The 17,004-nt window shown below is 40.2% G+C and overlaps 1 protein-coding gene across 3 annotated transcripts in view; it reads left to right on the forward strand.

Annotated features, from left to right (window-relative positions):
* Positions 1–527: 527 nt before the first annotated feature.
* LOC121528260 (zinc finger MIZ domain-containing protein 1-like) overlaps positions 528–17,004 on the forward strand; it is a 189,769-nt gene continuing 173,292 nt past the window's right edge. For 2 of the 3 annotated variants that reach the window (XM_041815594.1, XM_041815597.1), the window contains exon 1: positions 657–847. The gene's annotated coding sequence lies outside the window, so the exon portion shown is untranslated. Of the gene's footprint in view, positions 553–656; positions 848–17,004 lie in introns of those variants that run through there. The other variant, XM_041815595.1, reaches the window with a different exon arrangement.

Here is a 17,004-nt window from a genome sequence, read left to right on the forward strand (position 1 = left end):
TACGAGTAGTATTAGTCATTGTAGCATCACAATATTAATTTAAATATCTTTACATTATTATTACAAGTGAAATAAAATGGTATCATATTGTTCTTCTTTTATATAATTATTATATTGCATGTTTTATCTAAATAACTTTTAAAATGAAGTAGGATTTTTAAAATTTATATATATATCATTTTTTTAAAAAACGGCTAAAATTCGCTATTTATTATTTTTAACCATATTACTTTAATTATGTTAATTTTTTTTAAATCACTCTAAAATACTCATTTAAAATGAGCGATAGCATGTACTTCAAAATAACTGTTTTAAATGGCCATAATCATAAAATTCTAGCTTTTAAATTATTTTACTTTCTTTTAAAAGTAATATAATTAAAAAGAGTTCTAAATTTAATGCCAAAAATGACCATTTCGCTTTTTAATCTGTCAACCTAATCGTCAACAATGTACACTTCCGTTTTAGATCCCCTGTACAGTCCATATTGTTGGTACCAGGCTATTTCCGGGTCTTTCCAGCGGATCCAGAGACCCAGATGGCAGCAGACAGGTATGCTCAGAGTCCGGCTCCGCTCCCTGCTCCCTCTCTTTCCTTCCTCTTCCTGATGGCTTCTCCGCGTAAAAAACAAATCCGCGACACATTTTGTCAGCAGCCACCGAGCATGGGTCCCTCTGGTAATAGAATAGCCAATGTAATTTGACACTTCAACTTACTGCGCTCTCTCCGAGTCTATTCAGTTACTCACCCACTGACGTTGAGCCCGTTCTCAGTGGCCGTGAGTGGGGACGATATTTAAAAACAAGACGCCGAACATTAACCGAGGACTTTTTGCGCGTAATAACCGGTGAGTAACCGCAAAGTTAGCTTATTATCCCTGCTGTTTGTCGCCGTGCTGCTGCTGCTGTGTTGTCTCGTGAAGGTTTTTTTGTTTCCAGATTGTTTCCCAACAATAGAGTAACCACTTGAACTGGTACCCAGGAGCACGTCGTGGGTTGTAATAACCCACCGCGGCGTTTTATTTACTAGTGTGCCGTCGGGATTGAACCGGCGGGCTGTTAAAGCAGGTTGTGCATTTGGTTGGTAACAGATGCCGCGTTGATCTGCACGGCGTTGGAGGCTCTGAAATACAGCAGCGGCATGTATGCAGTTTGCAGGATGAATCACGCCGCGCGACGTGATTCTGCTTGTGCATGGGTTATATTTGAGCTACTTTTGCTTTTATTTTAGCCTCTCGTGAACACAAAGCACATGGCTTTTGCACAAATGTGGGGTCGTGTTGGTGTGGAGCTGCAGATGGTGACTGGATCATCCACTAAATGGCATGCTTAAATGTTTATTTCTGAACTTTGTTAACAGCAGCACGTGTGCACAGCTACGATTAAATATCAATGTATTTATGTCACACAGCTTGGAGTTATAGCATGGCTGCTGTAGCGCTCTGCTGCACTTTTCATGTGGGGTTTAACAAGTTGACTCCCAAAAATTCCTGCTGTCTGAATATGCAGGCAGTTGGAAACCGAGAGGCTTGTTGGTACGTCTGTCTGTCCAGGAATTGGAAAGCACAGCGAAATAGTGGGAAAGTTGTCAATTAGTAAGTGTCGCTTTCTTCTGCAGTAAATCAGGCGTGCAGATGTTGCTTGTCTTTCATGCTTAGATGTCAAAGAGAGCTTTCCCTGTCTGTCATGTTGCTGGAAAGTTTCATATGCCACTCCACTTTTGTCTTTTAAGACCTTGTCTTGTATTAACTTCTGACGCTGCAAACCTCATTGAGTCATTGCCTGTGATAACTCAAACTTTCAGCGGCTGGTGTCAGACAGAGATGGAGCTTTTTTCACCTCCCCTCCCAGCCTCCCCTCCTCCTTGGGGCCCCTAAGTTTTGGGCTCCTGAATAACCCCAGAGCAGACCCCACCAGGCTGACCTTTTTCTATTCAAGTTGAGGATGTTGAAATACCAGCCGTCAAACAAAAGACACATTGAAACGGAGATCTGCAGCCCAGCACGTGTGTCTGGGCGCTTGAGTCGACCATTTATTAACTCCCAGTATCCCACTGACCAATAAGGAATACAACCAAGCTTCAAAATTGACTAAAACATACATGTTGGAGTGCATTATTTTCCTCACCAAAGGTCCGCACTTGTGGCAGCTTGGATTGACAACGGCAACACATTTTTCAGAGCATGGCGGGAGTTTATTCGGTGAAAGCAAAAAGACGGAAGCTGGAAATGGCCGTGCCACATGGGAAATAATTCAACCCTCAGATCAGAGAGGACACACAAGAGGCCTCATTACCTCCAGCAGCAGCAGAACTGCCCGGAGAGCTGGTGTACCTCTGAAATAGTATCTTTTTCTGCATCCTTTTGAGTGGAAAGAGTCGGATAAATACGCCTTTCTGGCATATTTGATTCCTCTCCCTGTAGTCTAACTTCTTTTCCCCAACAATATATGCTTAGGTAGCAGGCAAACGCGGCTGTTAGATGGTGTATAATGTCATAATGCTATTGATTCGACAAGGGAACTCTGCAGAGTCCTCTCGAGAGCTTTAACAGGAAAGAGGCAAACAAGCAAGTGACTGCTCTTCCTCCTTGGTCAGAGCCTGTGGGAGGTTGGTGTAGTCTTTTTTTTTTTTTTTTTTTTTTTTTTCTTTTTAGCTCAAGGTCCCTTTTTGTGTTGTCTTTGCTGTAGAGAATAAACTCCCCGACGGGATGAATCACAATCTGCTGGTGCGGCTATTTTCACTGAGCAGAAAGTGTGTCAGTGGGCAGCTGGAGTAGCTCAATCATGAGGTCTAGTTTGGTGTCAAACAACACTTCTTGTCCAATAATGCTGTTATTGTGCTGCTTGTTGGCTGTGTGAATATCAGCCAGAGATCTTTTTTACACTGCGAGATCTCTGGAAATAAGTTGATAGTGCTTGGAAGTATCTGAATGAAGTGCTTGGACATTGCCACATTTCAGAGGGGATTATTGTTGCATTTAACCCTGATATGCATGTCTTACAGATAAAGACACAACTTACCAGAGAGAAAAAGATTGATCATGAGAAATGGATGCTCTTTTTGTTGGATAATTACCTTTTTTATTGATTAAAATGTTGGTTTTGAAACTTTCAAGTGCAACTCTGACAATTTCACGTCATCTCTGAAATTTTCACATAGAACCCAGACATTTTTTACATACATTCCTGGAATTTTTACGTATTTTCACACAATACTGAGGGGGTTGTTGGTAAATTTCAAGGTTAAGTCGGGTAGAAAAACTTGGCTTGTTGCATCCAAGCATGCTACTGTAAGGGAAAAACATACAAAAATGGCTACCATGCCAGCGTTTGTGTAGGTGAACTATGAAGTTGGGACCTTTTCACACCTGGAACCCTGACATTTTCATGTCCATCCCTGAAATATTCACTTACATCCCTGATTATTCACATAGAACCTTGATTATTCACGTACATCCCTGAAACTTTAAAGTGCAAACCTTGACGTTTTCACGTACATCCCTGAAATTTACACGTAGCACCCTGATAGTTTCACGTACATCCTTGCAGTTTTTACATACAACCCTGAAATTTTCTTGAAGTTTTCCTGCTGTTTGCCTGTCAGTCAATGTATGGGTTATGGAGAGGAAATACTGAGGGGCTTGTTGGGAAATTTCAAGGTAAAGTCAGGTAGAAAAACTTGGCTTGTTGCATTCAAGCATGCAGCTCACTCTGGTAAATTAAGGAATATTTTAGGGTATCTGTGCAAGTTTGAATAGGGCTCAAGTGACTCATTCAGTTACTTCATGGTAACCTACCTGGCAAATTTGTGACCTGCTTGTTCCCACTGTTTGCTTGTTTACACTTGTCACTCTAGGGTGGAGGTTACCAGCTCTTGCCTGTCAGTGGGGAGTAGGGCAAAAACCAGGGGGATGGCAAGGAAATATGAGGGTTGAGTCAGGCTCAAACATATATATCCATTACATTTTCAGGGTATTTGTGAATGTGTGAACGGGGACCAGATGACCATATACTATACACATACACATGCAACATTTCAGCATAACCTACCCTAAAAGGCATGACTTACTTGGAGTGAGCTGAACAAACAGACCTGTAAGTCCACCACTGTTGTTGTGGTCTTTCTGCTCATGCTTGGCTTTTGACTGTTAAAAAAAAAAAATTACCCCTGAGACCTTATTCCCCAAGGTTCCACATATGGGCACCAAACATGCAGTTCTCTTGTAAACCAACATTAAAAATGCAACTAAAGGTTGCTGTTCTTCTCTCTGAAAAAGGCATGTAAACGCCCAAAATATATCTTAAAAAGGCGTCCGTTTTTAGACAAAATCATGTAAATATAACCTTCAATTGGAGTCGGACAGCATTTTGATTTGAACAATGCAGTTGATAAGCTACTTGTTTACAATATGAGCATCTTTTCATTTTCTAGTATCACTGGAAGCTAGTTTGCTTGAATTTTTTCATTAAAGATACTGGGGAATTGCCAGTTATTTTATTGAGGTACCTTGAAGGAATGAAGTGCTTTGTCTTTGCCACATTGCATAATGAGCTGTTGTTGTTTCTAACTCTGCTGTGCTTGCTTTTAGAAATAGATGGGACTCAGGCAGGTACAGATTTAACATAAAAAATAATGCTTTTTTATAGTATGTATTCCTTGTTAGTTGTGCTTTCTAAAGTTGGAACTCGGTGATAATGTCTTCAGACGATATAGCTTCCTGGTGCACAAATCAAAGTTCTAGTATCGGGACTTTAGATTTAGTGAAGACTGTTTGTTTTCTCTGCATTTTCATCTGCGACAGTGTTAGAAATAAAAAATGACAGATTTAATAGACATGTCATGCAGCAGGAGCTGTAGCAATCAAGGCTTGCAACATGGAGGATCATACGCCTCTAAAGTCACAAACGTGCGTACGACATTAGTCTAACAATACTGCGTAGACCCGCAACAGAAGTCAGAATTGTGTCTTTTGCTTACAGCTCGCAATTTTCCTACGAAATCTTTCATTTAAGACTTGTGTTTCTACATGTAGCCTTTTGAAGCCTTGTGAAATAGACAAAATTGATTTTTCATCACTTTTATTCATATTTTATTAGAGTTTTTGACTGTTGGGCCCCTGTTCCTTTAAATCTTTCCTGCTTATCTAAAATTTTGATGTCTTTTGCCCAAGAAGTGAGGAAAAAGTGATTGACAGTGCGCTGTATTTTTGCGATATTTCTCCTCTTACATTGAGCTTGTGTTGCCCTCAAGAGCGCTGTAACTTTCAGGTGATTTTTAACAAGTCATGGCCCTTAAAATGGTGCAATACAGACTCACACAGCATCACTATTACACTGATGTTGCTAGTTTTTAGTCCAGTAAGTGACTGGCTTCTTCCTTCACCACTTGGAATAACGATAATAGGGATTTGTACATTCTTCCTTCGTATTTTCCTCCATGTCTCGGTGCATTCCTCATGTGTTTGAGACGATTTGTGATGCTCAGTTTCTCCACAGTAACGTGTGCTGTGCAGAAATCCACTGAAGGAGGGCTGATGGTCAGACTGTACCTGTCAGCTTGGCTGTTGACTGTTAATATGAAGCGTCTATTTTGAAAACATGGCTCAGGGAAAGGGAATCTGAGTGTATGTGTGAGTGTTTGTGCAGCGTGGAGATAGAGAGCGCAGCGCAGGATGGGAGAGGTGCTGGGACTCACGCCAGACCACACATCATTTAATCATGTTAGAGTGTGCAACCACTTTGTGCATATTTTGGGTTGCAATGGTGATAGGAGTTGTTATTGTACAAACTGTACGCATGCAAAGAGAGGGAGGGGAGATGGGGTGACAGCTTGAAAAATAACCCTGTTTTTGGGTTTTAGAATTTGTCAAATTGTGGATTTATGACACAAATATGCCAGTTAAAGTCAGATTGGTGTTCCCACTGCTGCTTGTGAAATGTGCACTAACATTTGAGAGCACTTAAAAAGTTGAAAGGATGACCATAGTGCATATTAGCATTGGATTTGAACACGTCCTTTCTGCTTAATCCCACTGTTGACTCGCCTGCTAAATCCTGAGTGTGTTATTTTTGCTCTTTTTAGGGAGCCCCTCTCTGCATAATCTCACTTAATCTAATCTATCCCTCTCTATAATAGACTGGGACTGATGTGACTTTATAGAAACAGCTTTAGTGTAGATCCACACCAAACACACTGCAAGTGTGCCGGCTGCTTCTTCCCTCAGCCCCTCTGGCGAAAGCTCTTGTGAAAATGCGAGTGACCTCTGCGGCCCTTGTTAGTGTGAACAATAGGCCGGCCTGCTCTTACAGCTGCAGCCGCGCTGGAGGGGAAGTTAGCCGGAACAGAGACACAGCTTGTGATTAATACTACTAAATACTGTAGTTTTGGCTTAATCCTGTGCCTGCATGGTATGCCAGGAGAAATAAATCTGTTTAGATATCTAACATTAAAACAACTCTATAAAAAGTTTAGAATAGTTTTTTAAAAAAGCCTGTTTTTCCCCAGTTTTAAGGAGATATGTTAGAGTTTTTTTGGTTTGATCCAACGAAACTTCAAGTAAAATTGAACGACAAAGTGATGTGTAAAATTGTGATCTTTAAGTCTCTGAAAGCAGAAAAGTTTGCACTTTTGTTGATTGTGGTAAATATATTTCTTGATAAATGCATCGAAAATTTTCTGACCTTTTAACCTTATTAACTTCTCATTTGAATGTGATTTGGTTCAAGTAGCTGATTCATTGTGATTTCACAAAAACAACACTTGAAGGGTGGGGCTTTGGGCATCATTCATGTGGACCCCGGCACAGTAAAGGTGGATGTGAAGGTGACAGCCCAAAGTACTTTGTGTAGTCTGTTTAAAACTTCTCCTTCATCTTCAAAAACGATCTTATCCATGCAGCATGGACCTATTTAATCCTCTGACCTGCATGGTTACTGTAGAACAGTGGTTCTCAAATGGTGTGGTGCCTTGAGCCAAGTCTTGGTGTGCCGTACAGACATAGCCAAATTACTGCAACTATACTTAAGCTCAGTCAGGACCACTTTGTCAAGAAACACACATGATCTTTGGTCATAAATAGTTTTTGCTTCATAAGCAGTTGAAAATCTGCACTACTGCTGTTTTTCATATGTGGCTGTTCTATGAAGGAGGAGCTGGGGGGGAGGAGGGTTCTAAAAAGTGGCTCGCAGAGGGAGCAGCAAGCATTGCCAGGTAATGAGTGCTATTAGTCAACAGTGTGCTTAAAAGCAAATCAGCTGGCTGTCAGCTGATGAGGGCTTGTGTGAGATCAGCTGATCTCAGATATATTGCAGTGCTGGACCCAAAATTGCTGTTTCTGTGTGGATGAAACGCCGATACGACATAAAACTTTTGTGTATACTCCTGAATTTGTCCCTGTGTGGACGGGGCCTGAGCCTCTTACTCCAGGTGGATAAAACTGTAGCCTTTGCAGCCTCTTGCAATCACTTCTAATGCATCACGCTGTGAAAAACCTACGTGACTGATGTCCCAGAAACCTTAAGGGTAAATGAATAACTCTGGATCTATCCATTAAATAAAGGCCAACCACAGGAACACTGACGAGCTGTCAAATCCTCCAGCAGAGGAAAGACTAGTTTCTCTGACTGAGAAAATAGTAGCTGTGGAAAATCTGAGAGGTGTAATCTCACTGTGTAAAAAAGGGAAGACACTTAAGAGGTTCTGTTTGAGACTTTCTGAGAAGTAGTGCTCTTTATTATCTGTAGTAGTAGTTATTAAGTAGTCATCGATCAGGAGATATCTATATTGCTTGAAAATGAATCAGAGATTTGGAAGCAAGTGCATGAATTCTCTAAGCCGTCGGTCCAGCAGTCTGATTGCCATAGGTTTGGGCTTTTCTCTGGGCATACATCTGACTGATGCTCCTATCACTTCCTCACTTTGTGTCAGATGTGATTGTATGGTAATGGTTAATGGTTTTGGTCCACCATCTTTGGGATTTCTCTCAGGAGAATAGGAGAAAGGTGGATTTGTCCATCCTAGTCTTTCCATTTGGACTGATGTTTATGACAGCAAAGTGTGTTGATGTCAGGTTCAACTGGGAGAATCTGGCACAACTCTGGACACTGGAATGGCTATTGCTGGGCCCGTCATCCACGGGGCAGTAATCTTACCATTGGTTTAACTTGTGTTTGTGAGACAAAAAAAACCCTTTTCCTTCATTAAAGGGACCTTGTCTTGCCGTGGACCAGGTGGATCTCATGGAGCACTGCAGTACCCCTGGTGAGGTAGATTTACAAAAGAATCACACCCTTCATGCTGTTAAGGACGGAACGGCCCTCAGTGAAGCAGTTTCAGCTGTTTTCATCGCCCAAGTCGCCGGCATCAACCTGAACTGGTGCCAGTTACTCCCCCTTGGTGGGACAGTAGCCGTGACAAGGTCTGCGGATACAGCAGAGAACCCAGGCAGGAGATAAAAACAAAACATGTCATCTAGTGCCAAAACTCTCTGACTTCTTGTTGGATGTTTTTAATAGTTTCCATGAGAGAGAGATCCTCCACAGGTCTGATGAGTAATGAAGGTGATTCCGAGCAAGTGCTGGAATTACATTCACCGGAGCCCGCGGGGGTCCACGTCTCATTGTTCTCTGACAGGGAAAATTAACTGGGATTTACTAATACACACTGAACGTCCTCCCACCCCCTTCTCGCTATTCTCATCACCCTGGAATAAAAAAAAAGAGGTCTGAGGGTAATCTTTCCACCTTCTCATCATCCTCTAAAAACACAACTTTCAGATGTCCCCGAATCCCCGACATGTTGCGCCGTTTCTCCGTCGTCTGCTGCCATATGTCGGTGCACAAGAGGCTCCTATTCAAATATTGTCTTTGCATCTCACCTGTCTTCCTTTTTTGCATAATCACCGCGACGAATCCTGAGATGACCCAGAGCGAGGGAGGATTTGTTGCTTTTATCCCTCTTAAGCTTTGATTTCTCCTTTTTTGAAGCACTTGCAGTTAGCGTGTTACCAGTTAGGATTTAATAACAAAAACTCATAAATCTGCTCTAGCGTTTCGTTTGATTGACACGTCAAAAGAGAGAGGAAACCAAAATCTGTCATCAGATTCTGTGTCTGATTCTCCCTGGTTTGCCTCTTTTTAAAGAATGTGAGGAGTTGCTGCTTTGCTTGGTTTTGTGTCATTGAACATTGAATGTTTTTGTTGTTTGAGAGAAAAACAAGCTGCAAGCAGACGTCACCCCCGGGCTGTGGGACTTAATGATGGGCATTTCTCTCCATTTTCTTCATGCTTCAATTAATTGACGGCATTGAAGCTGCTATATTGCTCAGCTTTGATTGATGTATGGAAATGGGTCTTGTCACACCCACTTTAAAGCAATGAAAAGAGCAAAAACAAAAAATTTTACAGCATTTCAAACACCCTGTAGCTCCAACTTTAATATCTTTATGAGGAAGAAACATTTGTGGAGGCATTAGACTGCCCTTTTTTTGTGGGGGCATGTGCGAAAATCTTGTCAACAGACTGGAAACACTACACGTGAAATCCTGAGTAAACCTTCATATGGATTTAATCCTAGACCTTCATGGCCTTCTTCTTAACTCTCTGTTATACAGTAGAACAAGAAGGATTATTCTCAGCCAATCATTCAACATCAAGGAAAGTGACATCACATCATCAACCAATCAACAGTCGCCCAGAGCGTCTTAAACTTCCTGTTTCCTCCAGAACTTATTGCAAGCCTCACCACGGCAAAATTTTTACTTAGTTATCAATATCTGTGAGTATTATTGATGTCTTGTGGATTTACAAGATAAAACTGGTGGTACCATCATTAATTATACAGTAGTCTGCAGCCAGTCATGTTTTGCCTCTTAAAGAAGTTAGAATTTAGAGTCAACCTCACCCTTTCTTGTAAATAAATGTTTTGTATTTAAATAACTTTATGATTTGCAAATAAACACTCATTAGACTCTATGTTTATTTTTCATAATTAACATTTTAACATGCATACACTTCATGTTTTTTTTAACTATAAATGGGCAAGGAACCATATATGGTCACTTTGTCGTTTACCTTGATTTTCACCATAATAATAAAAAATATATATTTATAAGTGCCAAAAGGAAACAAAAAAGTTTTGGCATGTGCAACATTAATGTTCTAGGACTTAATTTTGGAATTTCCAAGTATTTCCATGAGTGCCTTATTGAGGGTTAATTACTGTCTTCATGACTGCAAATTCATAGGTCAATGGAAAGGCGCATCAAGGAATTTCAATCATAGCTGCAACAGAAGCACTGCGTGTGATGCAAGTAGTCTTGTGCTCTGAAAAAAAGTAGAAATGGTTGTGGACTCCAGCCTTTGAATCAAGAAGAACACGCTATAGACTGCCTATCCAACAGGGCTTGAGATGCAAGAAAGCAAACACAGTCACTATTTGGCCTGTCACTGATTTCAAGTCTTTGCCATTTCAGACAGGATGTGTGGTAGGGCTGGGCGATTAGGGCAGAAATCAATGATTTCTTTGATCTACGATTAATTGATCTTAACCTCGATTACAATTAAAGAATAATTATTCCGCCCCAAACCTCCGACTCTGTTTTTTCTGAAAATATTTCTATAATTTTAAAACAAATAACTGAAAGGAGCATGCACAGATGAACAATTTATGGTTATTTATTGAAACAATTTAAACCAAAACCCACATCAGCTGAAATGAAAAAGTTTTTTGTAAGTCAAATTTTCCCAGAAAAATAGAAAATAAACAACTTGTATTTCTTGCTAACAAAATTGCTATTAAATTAAATTATATTAAAAAAATGAGCTATTTTTATATTTTTATATATTTGTATAAAAAGTAGAAAATAACTGCTGCTCATTTGCACAGTCAGCTCAGTGTTTAAGTTTTAGTGGACTGGATGGGATGGTGTCACATGACTAGTACTTCTTCTTCTCTTGGGTTTCCAGTAGGCTACATGCCTTGCAACACCTGGCTACCTATCATGTGACTTCACGGTAAGGCTTGTAATTTAAAACTCAAAATTGATGAAGCGAATCAAAGAAACTTGTACCAGATATTGTACCAATATTTTCAAATACTACTAACAGTTTTTGGATAATCTGTTGGCATATTTTGACAAAAAAAGTCCAAAACCAGATTAAACTTTTGCCTTAAGAGAACAAGAAATCATTGTTAAACTACATTAATTGTCTAAGAGATGAAAAGACAAAGTAACCAACAACAAAAGGTGGCAAAGCCTCCTTTGTGACCTTTTTTTTGTACTCGAATAAGACGTCCACTCCATGATGAATCTCAGGCAGCAGTGACCCCCCCCCCCACTCCGTGTGTCGGCTTACACTGCAGCCTCGGTCTAACACGGTGTCTGTCTGTGTGAAGGCGGTAACCCAGGTGCAAGGCATGCATCACAGACCGGAGCTGATACACCAACGTGACAGCTGTGGGCACTGAAAGAAGAGCATGACAGAAGTCTCTGCACTGGACGAGGTGGAATACATTAACCCTTAGCATGCGAGTGTTGCATTTTGGGTCAGATATCCCATTGCTTCTGAAATTAGTCCAGGGATAGTATTATAAGCTTCCGTAATATGACAAAAAAATGAAATGAAGTACACGCATTTTAGCTGGTTAGCTCAAAGCATGGCCCTTGATTTTTTCCTCATACAGGTCAGTTTTTAAACCTTTCTTTGGTGTCCAAAGACTGTAAGTCTTGTCTGTAGTGTTATAAAAAATTGATGCATCATGATGTAGATATACCACAATGTAAACAAATGTATTGTCCTAGAGATAGCATACAGCTGACTCTCTGTCCCTCAAAGCATGATGGGAAATGTAAAGCCAAAACAAATCTATCAAAAATGTATTTAGAAATATGTAAACAAATCCCAGTTACCCCAACCTCAGTTTGATGATGTCCAAATTTTGTATCCTTTTTGATGCTTTTTAATTGCATTTTAAAACTTTACGCTATTTTCATGATAGATATCAAAATGTCCCAAAACTTCAGCAAAAGAAACTATTTAGCTCTATCAATACAAGAAATAGCACAGAGAAGTGGGAAAACAGGAAGTGATGTTAAACGCTACCTGTGTCAGTAGCACCCAGGTCTCATTGTTAATTGGCTAGTACTTGTGTGACATGTAGCCAACCAGGTGGTGTTGTGGGTGGACATTGGATTAGACTATAGAGTAAAAACAGACAGAGGGGAAGACAGCCCTTGCAGCAGAGCCAAAGTAATGCACTTTTAACTGATTAATTTGATCAACGATTAGTTACATAAATTGTCAATACTGATAATGGGCTAAATGCCCCAAAAATCAGCCATGACGATAACGGGTCGGTCCCTGACTGATATACATAATATACAACTAAAGTGTGAGGATTCCCTGGACTTCTTTCTTTTGCTGTAAAGCCTTGGTTCTCAACAGTGTCAGGACCTAAAAGTGGGTTGTGAAGCCATTTCAGTCGGTTGCAGACGTGTGCCTGGAAAATTATGTGGCATAAAGTCCATGCTGTGCTTTTATTCTGAAGGATACCTCTCCAGCTCTTTGCTTTGATAGAACTTAAGTCCAAACTGCCTCATTTTTTTTTATCAGAAACTGCTGTTTATGAAAATTTTGAGATTTTAAAAATGATAACATTTTAATTTGCCGATACCTTTGGCAATAAAGATTTTACAAATATGGCTGTGAATGCTTTAACAGCAGTTCAAATATGCACCCACTATGGTACAGCTGAACAAAAAGCCAGCAGGTGGAAGCAGCCACACCAAAACAAGTTGGTACTTACACGAATTTCATTGGTCATTGTTTCTTTCTACTGTCAGCAAGACTAAAAGCAAAGATACTGGATTATTGTGTTTCTTGAAACACTAGAAAGTCAGGAGTTTAACTTGAGTCATACAAGCTGTGCAGTAAACAAGGTAAAACACTGCAGAAACACCACTCTTCATGCCAGCTGCTGATGGACTGTTAGCAACCCTGTTTAACCCTCACTCGTCAGTTCATTACAGACACATTGGTATTGTTTTATGCAGACATGAAGAAAAATGTCATTCTTACAAATGCAATTAGGCTTATAGTAAAGTGAAACTAGAGTTTTGTATGAAAAATAACAGGAAGTGTACAAATTTACTTGGATCTCTGAGGACATGAATTTAAGTGTTTTAAAGTGTAACAACTCTTAAACTATACCTTTTCTGTTATCTGCAATAAAAACAAGCTGCTGTAGTGATTTAGTTTCAGCCTTATTTTAAATCAACGTATATCGTGATTCGTATTGTATTTTAGGCTAGGGGAAATACCCAGCCCCCATCCTAACGCTTAACCTGCTCAGAACCACTGCTTTAAAGCATTTGCTTTGCATCATCTTTGGTGCCACCTATGAAAAAATCAGCCCCTTGCATCTCTTTGCTGAACTTGCCCTAAAAATATGTTGTTGTGCTTTAACTCACTTTATGTGATACACACCCTGCGGCAGCATTTGCAAGCTTTAACAGTAGCTAAATAGAAATAATCAGTCTTGTCTCTGATGGTCTTGTTTGCATTTATAGATTGTATAGATTCATCTATATTAATTTGATTCTTTTTCAGGACAAGCTAGAAATTCCTCACAGCAGCTTTAATCTTGAACATGACCCCATATGCTTCGAGTTCAAGGGTGAACACCTGTAAACACGTCTGTTGGTGACCTGGAAGTTTGTGTATCAGCGCAGCATGCAGGCGACCAGAAGTGACTTTAAATAACTCTTCTGTAAACACATCCTGTCTGTTTCCTCATGTTTCCCCGTCCCTTTGCTGCCGGGCTGTCCCGTCCCGTCCTCAGCTGCAGCGTGAAAATAAACAAAGAAGAAGAAATTGCCTGTCACACTAATAGTAATCACAGATATCATAACAACTACTGCTGTGGATGAATGCTAATTAATAAGAGAGTGTTTCTGTGGATGTAAACACACAGAAGGACACATGCAGACTCACTTCACGCTCCTATTTTTAGGTCGACATTACATAAGCTCATTTCTAACAACAGGGTGTTCTCACTTTGTCAGTATCAAACTGAGAGAAGCTGTAACTGACCAGATTATTTTTACACACTCGTATCGCACCCCTGCTCCTTCTTGGCAAACGCGGCGTGGCCCGACGGGTCCCACAGCTTACAGAAATGTTGACGGCGGCTGCTATTTTTGACCATCTGCTCTAAAAGGAGGGCATGTTTGAGTCACAGACGCCCGGGATGTGCCTGGCATGAGGAGGGGGGGGGGATGGCTAACCCGAGGGCCGAGCATCCTCAGTGTCACTGTGGGCGTGCACAATGCGCGGCTGGTTTCACTAATGTGTGTTATATTAGCATGAGAGGTGATGGAGTAGGAGGGTGGGGGGATGCTAAAGGGACTGGGAAGGAGGGGTCAGCCCTCCACATCTTGGACAGAGAAAAAGAGAGCTGATCTCCTTGTTCTTGACTTCTGGTGTAAACACCGTCAGAGAGATGAAATAGTCCGGGGTCAGAAGAGTCTCAACAACACCGTCTGAGTCTCTCCAGCAGGAATGTGAAACCTAATCTGTGCTGTACAGAGGGGTTTGAGGTGGGTGAGTGGGTTTCTTTGGAGAATTAATTTATGACTCCTTTCTAAGCAGAGAAATCTGGCTCCTTCACAACTTCCTCTTCTGCTTTCATTGTTGCATCTTTGTATATTTTGTCAGAGCTTTCTGTCAGAATTCTCTCAATTTTCCTCTCATTCTGGTGCCAAAATCCTCCTAAAGTTTAATTTTCAACACACTTTTGACAGTAAGATTTATTGGATTCCTTGCACTTTTTCTCCAACTTACCAAAACAATTGAGGGATTCTCAAACTAATAGTTGATAATGACATTTTTAGTTGTATTAAGAAGCATCCATCATTAAAATGCTGTCTTTTTTTGTGAATTACAGCTCCTTTGCCACTCGCTGTTTCCTGTAGTTTACCCTGACCCGTGATGTCTGAAGTCTCCAAGGACCGTCCTGCTATCAGACCAACTGTAATGATAACTTTATCATCCGTGCTGCTGTGTAACTTTGTTGTTTTAATTCGTCTGGCATCAGCTGATCCAGAGAAGCGGATTGAAAAAAGCAAATCACTGGAGGCTGTGTTTCCTGCCTCCTCTTTGTCGGCTGCGGCTCACACTTCTTTGTAGCAGGGAGGTGGAGGAGATCATGTGAGCTGTAATTATATTTATGTTGGGTCCCATTCAATCTGTCACAGTAAATTTTGCCCGACTTGTCATATTGTAAATCATTACAGCGGATTAAATGCTGGTTATGAACCTCAAAAGGCCTCGGACGCATTCTGTTTTGTGTCCTTGTGATCACTGTATTTGTTTGTTTCTGACAGGCTAGTTGTGATGATATTAGCCGCGCAGTGTTTCCTGGATGGGTTCAATAAATTTTAATTGGGAAGAGAATGGGTAATGTCACTGGCGGGTTGCTTTGAAGCAAACCCCCTTTCAAAAGAGCGGGCAGGCATCCAAGAGAACAAGAATGCCTCTGAAAGCCTCTCAAGCTGTCCTCCATTTTTTTTTGTTTTTTTTGTTTTTTTGTTTTTCGTGTTTGGAGGGGATCAAAGACGGTTATGGAAAGTTTGACTCTGTTTTCTGGCATGTAGCGTCTTTCAAAGTGGTGCATCAGAGGGAAAAATCTACCTTTGTTCAATCTCAATCAGCTGCTCAATGCTAGCACTTATAAATATCCTAATGGTAGGTAGGTTCAGTCTCATATTCAGGGGAGTGTGCAAAGGGTTGCCTGTGGTGGCATTAGCGCCCTTATGTGTCACACCAAAATTCAAAATAACATTTGCTATATGCTTTTCAGGTGGGGGGCTCAAGTTTAGTATATCAGCTCTCATGCAACAGCGTTAATGTTTCTGGTACTGATGTGACCAGCGGCTAGTGAAAAAAGATTTTTGGTCAAGATCTGCAGACGCTTTAAAAAGTTTCTGTTTTCACTTCTAACTATTTGTAGTTTATAACACAAACTGTGAAAACAAGTTTCATTTCTCTCCTGCTGAGTTGTGTTCAGCTGCTACTGAAAACACGTAATTTCCTGATATGGTTGGCATTTAAACAACACAATAGGTGGGGAATTTTATAGAGCAGAAGTTTACAGAGCAATACCACTCAATCTTCATGGCTGTGTAGCCTAGCTGCAAATAGGCACTGAGGTTGGTTTATTCTTTAAGGGGCCACTCACAGTCATCTCCTGTGGATAATATACTCATTATTAATGAGTACCTTACATGGTCCCTCTTCATAAGTCCTGGACTAACACTTTAACCTCCTAAGACCTTGCATGTACATATGAGGACATACTTTTTTGCCTTTTTTGGGGCATAATTATAATTTCTGCTGTTAGATTTTTTTTAGATAATTTTCCAAAATGTCCATTAAATTAATTTGCTTGAAATGTTGGGAGAATTTGCTATTAAATTTTCCCAGTATTTTCGTGGAAATTTCAGGGGATTTTCTTGAAAATTTTAAAATATTTTCTTGAGAATTTGGGGGATATTTGTATATTTTGGAGCGTTTCCTTCGAAATTTTGGGGATTTTGGAGGGATTGGACATTTCAGGCATTTTCATGGAATTTGGGAAATTTATTTTTTGGGGAATCTGATTTGCACATTGGGGGGAATTTGCGTTGGTATTATCACAGAAACTTGTAAACACAATTTGGAGAATTTGATTGGGAATTTGGGGGTGGGGATGTCCTTTGAAATTATCAAGAATTTTCACAGAAATTTCAGGGAATTTGTTTGGATGCTTTGGGAAATTTCCATTATTTGCATGGAATATTTATGAAATTGTTTGAAAATTTTGGGGAATTCAACTGTACATTTTTGGGGGAATTTGCTTTGAGATTTGGGGGAATTTGCTTGAATGTTTTTTTTAGGAATTTTACATGGAATTTTTTGGAATTTTTTTATTGGAATGTTAAGGCTTTATGATAAAGTTTCACTAAAA

The sequence above is a fragment of the Cheilinus undulatus genome, linkage group 20 (assembly GCF_018320785.1).
Source record: "Cheilinus undulatus linkage group 20, ASM1832078v1, whole genome shotgun sequence".
Taxonomy (NCBI): Eukaryota; Metazoa; Chordata; class Actinopteri; order Labriformes; family Labridae; genus Cheilinus; species Cheilinus undulatus.